The sequence below is a fragment of the Podarcis liolepis genome, assembly GCF_965112155.1.
Source record: "Podarcis liolepis genome assembly, chromosome: 8".
Taxonomy (NCBI): Eukaryota; Metazoa; Chordata; class Lepidosauria; order Squamata; family Lacertidae; genus Podarcis; species Podarcis liolepis.
In genome coordinates this window covers 60,587,925-60,595,666 of record NC_139560.1, presented here as the reverse complement: position 1 = coordinate 60,595,666, position 7,742 = coordinate 60,587,925, and the positions used below count along the sequence as shown (strand labels likewise).

The following is a 7,742-nucleotide window of genomic DNA, read 5'->3' as shown; positions in this document are numbered from 1 at the left end:
AGGAGGAGGAGATTCCCATCCACGGCGTGGCCTCCCGCGCTCCTGAACGGGAAATCTCTGCAGCCCAAGACTCTCCGCGAGGCAGCTCCTCCCTTCCTGCCTTGAGCCGCCGCCAGCCGCGCCCCCCTCCCCAGTTATCTGCTGCCTGCCAAGCCCCGCCCCTCTTCATTGTCCTCCCCTTCTGTTTATACACAAAGACCCCCCATCTTCTTCCCCCTTCCCCTTCCTCCATCCCTCGCTTTTTTTCTCTCTTTCCTTTTTTTTAAAAAATATTTTCTCTTCCCCTTCTTTTTTTCCACCCTTTCTTTTTTCTCTTTCTCCCCCCCCCCCTCCCCGCCCTCCTGCCTTCCTGGGTTAAAGGATTTGAGCAATGGGTCTGGAGGTGGAGCTCGTCGGAGGATTAGCCCGACTCGCCCGCCTCCCTCCCACGGCACACCAGGCAACGTCCGGCGGCACACTAGTGTGCCGCGGAACACCGGTTGGGAAACACTGCAGTATAGGGTTGGGAAGAAAAGAGGGCAAACGGGAGGGGGGGGGTGCTAAAGCTTATGTTCTTTCACCTAGTGTATGGGGGGGGGCGGTTTCTGTGTCAGCGTCACTTGGGTCTCTTTCTATTTGCCTGCTATGTTTCCTTGGTGGTGAGAGAGGTTGGAGAACTTCTCATATGTGTAAACCCATATGTGAATTACCGTATGTGAATTATGTGAACACCCAAAACATTACCTATAAAATGGAATATATAATCTAGGCATATTTATATTTTACAGTGAAAAATTTGGGTTTCCATTAAAGCTGTAAATCTTTAAGCCGTAGCACTTGATTCAGTAAACATCTATGGATGGCATTTCTGCAGAAGGCTGTTACATATAAGACTTGAAGGACTGCAGTGCAGGCTTCTCTTGCCAAGTGTGTGTATGATTTCCGAATTTCACTTAATTCCAAGTTCTTTAAAATATAAATAGAAAAGTTTTGGCTTGATTATTTTAGTATGAAAACCTAGCCAAATGAGGGGGTAGCCCCTTAGCACTGTTTAAGCACCATAAGGGAATTGTAAAACATAGAACAATGCATTCATTTTGCTTTGATGTTCAACAATAAAACTGCAGTTTTGTTGCCCAACAGCCGGTCTTATTTTAGAAAATTTATCATCCAAAGAAAGATGCAGGATATGTGATTCTAAACCTGTATTTTGCATCAACCCATAACAGCAACAAAGCTGTCCATTCATTTCACCGAGATTACTGAATGTTTGCTAAAAGTTAGCCAATTTTAAAAGGGCTCTTCTTGTATAACGGTCTTTAGGGGAAAATATAGTTGATACCTGTGGTCAGATATTCTAACATTATATTTATTCAGGATGGGTCTCTTAAACTGCTGCAATTTCTTTTCTGACTTTTGTTTTTTAATTTTCAACTACTAGTTATTAATCAATGAAACTGGGTGTGTCATTAGCTTAGCAAATTGCTTACACCAACATCACCAACCATTTCCATGTAATTATTTTTTTGGCCACAATCCAGCACAGAATTATGCTTGCTTATTGGATTGTGGTCTTCCTCCACAAAAGACTATCCACACTAGAGATTTAAACTAGCTGCTAAGGAACCGTGGCTCTGTGATGTAGTCTAATGATCTCTAACAGAATTTCTCTGTATCCCCACCAGACTACATTTTCAGGATTTGATGGGCAAAGGGAAGACATGCCTTAAAACTGATATATTTGTAGCGGCAGTTGTTAACAGTGATGCTATTCTAAACGAAATGCTTTCAATTGCAAACAAATATTAGGTGACATGCTCCAGTATCATGGGAGTTAAAAAGAAAAAAACACACAGGGCACAATAATGAAATGAACCACATATTTTATGCAGAGCTATTTTTGCTAAAATTAGTACCTAAGTTTGCATCACTCTGGGATTCTCATTCTAAAATACAAATGCAACTTCTAGGAACACAGGATGTAATAGTTGTCAATGATTTAACGAGAAGAGAAAATATTGACAATAACATATAGTATCAATAGGACTCTCAGTAGTCCTTAATTAAGATTATCTGAGCATATGCCCTTTCAGCAAAGATGCAATAAGTATTTAATAATAAACAGTTAAGAAACATTCCTGCTCCCTGGCCTCCAGCATCCAACAAGAGCCTTCCAACAGCAGAACAACACAGTTGGATATGACCTGGTGTTCTGGCCTCACAGTAGCCATGATTAAGGATTGTTTGATAATCCTATTGGCACACCAGGAAATATATTCTGGGCCTATGGATCAATCCAAGTCTCCAAATAAACTCTCCATGTCAGTGCTGGCCTCCTCAGTGTGGTTTTCATATTGCAGAAGAAAAGTGATTTCCTATGAGTCCCCTCTCCTGATGCTAGGAATTTCTGCCTGAATTTCTTCTTGCCTCAATTTAATATTGGCCCATAAAATATTAGTTCTGTTTTCATAATGCCAAGCAAAAAAGCATTTCCCCTCACTACAGGGCTGTTGTTATTGCTGCTGTTGTTTGTTTTGTTTTGTTTTGTTGTGTTGTGTTGTGGTGGTGGGGTATTTTCATGGTATGCCTTCTAAGAGAGTTGTTCCAGGAACAACTGCTGCTATCTGAGAGGCTGACTGGTTTGCACACAATTCCATAGCTGGTTTAAAATAAACAGGGACATAATCCTTCGGAAATTAAGATTCAACAGATGTAAAGCAATGTCAGGCTCTGGAAAGACATAACAAAATTTATGCAGCACTCAAGAGAGAATCCAGGGAGGAGGAGGCTGCAGATTGAAAACATCACTTTGGAGTCACTTCTGATGTTTTATTCTTAGAGGACAGAAAAGTGCAAGGCAAACAATACCTCAGATATTAGGCTCATAAGCAGGAAGCACATACATAATCATTTATGGACAGTGTGTGTAGTTCCACAGAAATGTCGTTTGTGTCTTGTCAGAAATTTCCTACTGGCCAGACATAGCTGTAGTTAAATGGTAGTCTATGCCAGAATGTTAGGACACCCCCCAAATGCTCTAAATATCGACAATAACAATATCCATAACGCAACTTACCTTATCGATTGGAGCTTGGAATTTGTGAGGCGACTGAGGGATCAGAGTTGAGAAGGGGGCTGGTTTCCCTCTCAGGAAGTGAGGCAACAGGGATGAAGCACAACTTTTTCAAGGCCTGGGATACTGGAAAGTAATACAAATCTTATGAGGAAGAGAAGCAAGCTGTTACCTTCTGTTATCACCGCAAAATGGTGATGCAGACGCAGAGCCAGTCACAAAAATGGAAGCAGAGTTGGCATAACCAGCAGGCTGACACTGCTGTCTACTGATAGCCATTTCCAAGGACGACTTAGGTAAGGTTTTTTGCCGCTGTTTTTTTTCTTGTGGCAAAGAGTTCCATATTTCAGCTTTCCTCAAGTTAAGTCCATTTGCTCTGGAGGTATTGAATTTGCTGGTGTAGAGTCTCTAACTGAAGAAGGCTTTATTTCCTTTTACAGTGGTACCTCGGGTTAAGAACTTAATTCGTTCTGGAGGTCTGTTCTTAACCTGAAACTGTTCTTAACCTGCAGCACCACTTTAGCTAATGGGGCCTCCTGCTGCTGCCGCCGCACCGCCGGAACACAATTTCTGTTCTCATCCTGAAGCAAAGTTCTTAACCTGAAGCACTATTTCTGGGTTAGCGGAGTCTGTAACCTGAAGCGTATGTAACCTGAACCATATGTAACCCGAGGTACCACTGTATATTTTTTTCCTCTCAGAGGACTGTCACGCATTTCACACTCAGCTTGTACCTCATCTCCACCCAGAAAAGAAAAGAAAAGAAAAGAAAGGAAAGGAAAAGAAAAGCTGCCTGGGTCTTCCTTCCTTCCTGGGTTCAAATACCTACACAAGCCATGAAGATCTTGGAAAGGTGGGATATAAATATTGTACTACTACTACTACTACTACTACTACTACTAATAATAATAATAATGTCACTTATTCCTCTTATAACCCCTTTCCTTTCTATTCCACAAATTTTAAAAACAACAACCATATTTATTGATGATAATAAATATTAACCTTTCACCTCTCTAATTTCCTTCGATACCTGCTATGGCCCTTTCCCCTCAGAAGGGAGAAACTTTTCTTCTGTTCCCACTCCCCTGAACTTCCCTGTCTCCTGCCCACCTTTACTCAGATTGCAAGGAGTTTGTCGGTGGTGCTGTTGGTCTAAGCAAAAGGTTGTGGCGCAGCTGAGGGGCAAGGCAAGTGAGGAGGCCCTGAGGCCTACCTGAAAGCGGTCCACCGGTTTGGCCCGGCCCACCGTTGAGAAACACTGCCCTAGAATGGGACTGGATACTGGATACTTGTGACCCCCTTGTGCCATGCAATTCAGCTCTCTCCATTATAATATCCTCAGCTATTAAAAGTCTGCGGCATTCACTTGCATTTGCTTGTCGTAGGCTATGGGTGTATTCCTTTCCTGGCAGAGCGGCTATTCCTTGTTAACCAGCTGTATCAGACCCTCCACGTGTCCCGTTTTTCCCCAGGGATGTCCCTGATTTAGAGAAGCCATCCCAGTTTCTGATTTAATTCCAGAATGTCCCGCTTTTCCTTAGGATGGCCCTATTTTCATTGGAGAAATGTTGGAGGGTATGGAGGTATCCCCGCCCCCCGAGCCGTCTGAAGACAATCCTATATGGGGAAGTTTTAAAAAATAATAATAATATTTTTTAATATATGTTGGAAGCTGCCCAGAGTGGCTGGGGCAACCCAGTCTGATGGGTGGGGTATAAATAGTAAAATTATCATTATGGAATGGGACGTGCCTATTTTCATTGGAGAAATGTTGGAGGGTATGCTGTATGTGGGTTGAAGTGCACATATCCTGTATGAAGAGGTGGTTATTTGAGAGAGACCTCAACTAGTGTGTTTTTCCCTATGTAGATATTGTAGCTGAATTCTGGAACTTCATCAGTGTTTAATTGACTATTTAAGGCAGCCAATGGGTTGATACTTTGTAAAATCATTACCCTTCTGATCTTGTACACACTGGTGTGCATTTTTTAAAAGAGAAGATCTTCCCATTTCTTTTTGCAATAGACAGCTGCTGTTGTAGTTTTGCAAGAAGGCACTGTATACAAAATTAGGAAAGATGTTACCTTTAATTAGGAGACTATCTGTTGGTATAGGAATATGCAGCACCCTACATGAGGCTAACCAGAATCTGGTATTGCTTGGAAGCTCAAATATTCCTACACCAGCCCAGCCCAATTTTACTCTACCATCTTCCCTATTTTGTATTTCAAATGTCCTCTGAAAACAGCCTGCTGAGTTTTGCCTGTCATCTTCTCCTCCCTTCCCTCTAGCCTTCACCACCCCTTTTCAATCGTAACCTTTCACACACCCCTCCCACCTTCTGTCCTTTACAAGGACACAATATCTCCTTCCAAGTAGGCTTTACACTGCTTGTGTGAGCAGCTGACAAAGAGAACAAGTAATTTCTTAGCATTTCAATGTTGGGCTGCTTCTGGTTTTGTGAGTGGCCTGTGCACCTGTTGTGATAAGCAGAGCTCCCTTCACAGCCCAGTTGAAAAGAGGCCACTTCCCCCCACACCCTCGCTGTTTTGTGAATGCTAATAATTAAGAGAAAGGGTCGAAGCTGCGATGAATTCTTTAGCTTCACAAAACTTTGTGTTTTGATGGTCTAAAATAAAGGCAACCCCTCCCCCCCAAGCCTCTACCTCAACTGTTTTGTGAGTAGCCTACAGAGAAAGTTTATAATACAATAAAAAGGGAATGACCAGCTAATTGAAGTGGATGTTTGCTTCTTCCAACAGAGTTTGGCCTGTGCCGTATCCCTCATTGGGGTGCCTTCCCCTCATGTGAACTTGCACGAAAGCTTCCAAAAACCTGTCAAGATAGCGAACGACTAAAGCCAGGGTTCCCCCTACCCCAAATGTGCCTCTGCTATTTACATTTCAGGTTTTCTACTTCTTGTGCCGCCTTGACAACTGAGCCAAGATGTTCATGGCTTTGGCATTTTGTTAGGAATTAGTGTGGCATTTGTATAAAGAGTGTGCAAACTTCAGCAGTCAGGGCAGCCCTCCAATTCACCTGTGTTGTCAGTCAGTTGGTATGTCAACTTGAAGACAAGGCAAAGCTTAAAACCCTGGAATTGTGACAAGTGCATTCAGTTGTCTGAAAAAGGCATGGTAGATGAAGAAGGAGAGGAGGGAGGGGGGGAATAAAAGGCTGAGAAGGCTACCCAGCTGCCAACACAATGCAAGCAGAGGCTTTGGCTGCCGTTCAAAGCCACTCAAAATGAGTGTTTCAATTTAATACCAAATTAAAAGCAGGCAGTGTTGTATAGCACAGGGAAAAGATTATACATTAATACTTCCCCCCCCCCACTCCCCACCGTAATCTAAATGATCACACAAAAATAAATAAAAGTTAAGCTTCCCATCTCTCTCCCCCCTCCTACATTAGCTCCCTTTCCTTTTCTGGGTGTGTTTTTTTGGTAACCCAGATTCTTTTGCGGGGGCGGGGGGGGGGGGAAGAAGAGGAATGTTTAATGCACAGATTCATCCATGCATCTCTTACTTGTGCTTCCAAAGTCATTCTGCCTTACTTGCTGTTTTTTTTTTTAAATGCTCCATTGCTATAACTCAGCTAAAGCCATACTGCAATTAAAAGATCTGCTTGAAAGTTGTAAGCTTGCACCCCGTAAAGGAGAAATGAGCTTGCATGAGGGGGCCTATGTTCTGAAGAGCTGAACATGTAATATCCATAGAATATAACTGGTGCCTTCATTTCTTATTCCTTGTGTGTAAGAACATTTTCACAGAATGGACTTGTCCACACCCGAGTTTACTGTGTGTTTGCAGCTGTTTGCGTTCCCATTTAATTTGCACAGTCCACATGACATTATCCTCAGCCAACGTGAATCTCAGTGCTTTCCTGCTGTAAATTCAGGTTTAACTGATATGAGGATAATCTGATAAACTGTGGGAAATCAGGTTCCAATCTGCTCCACTTTGGGTAGCAGACAATTTGTTTTAGTGTTTTGGGGTGGGTAGAACAATCCTAACTTTCTGCTACTCCTCTTTCCATGCCCACTGCCTCAATGCTTTCCTTTCTTTTCTGGCCATGCTTTTAACTGTTTTGGCACGCTCCTGACCAGAGCAAAGCCTTTTACATATTTTCTTTTGATCCCTCTGATTTGCACAAATCTAGAAAACTGCACAAGCAACCCATATTAAAAACTGTGTGAAGAAAAATTATAATTGCCTAACTATGATTTTGCACACTTCCTGGGTGGGGATTTTTTCAAACAACAACAAGGTGTGCATGCAGCTATCTGTTTGCATGCCCTGTCAGTACCTGATGAGCATAATAGAATCCACAGATTAGAAAGTGGGGACAAACACAAAAGGGAACACCTACTGGTATGAACAGGAAAGACCTATACAAATTCAAGTGTGTGTGTCTGTGTGCGCGCGCTATTCTGGTCAAATTCAAATGGGTGAAAAGTGGATTAATAGATAAATAATGCTCAAATCTGGACAAGCCCAACATAAACTGTCCTTTATTTCACAGTCCCAGAATGTTTCCTGAAATCAATGTGGTGTTGTGACAATCATGTTTGTGGATGTTTGGCCAGAAACTAGGGTGGCAAAGTGTCTTATTTTGCAGAGGAGAACCATCTGTTTGAATGACTATCCAATCCAAGTTTGGTTTAAAGATAAAAAAAACCATGAGA

General features: G+C 42.4%; 1 long non-coding RNA gene across 1 annotated transcript; it reads right to left on the bottom strand.

Moving 5' to 3' along the window:
* Positions 1-607: 607 nt before the first annotated feature.
* LOC310714472 lies at positions 608-4,539 on the bottom strand. The gene is made up of 3 exons (XR_014529814.1): positions 4,086-4,539; positions 3,056-3,178; positions 608-2,709 (listed from the first exon to the last, which is right to left on the bottom strand). It is a non-coding gene; the product is annotated as an uncharacterized lncRNA (long non-coding RNA).
* Between the last annotated feature and the right edge of the window lie 3,203 nt (positions 4,540-7,742).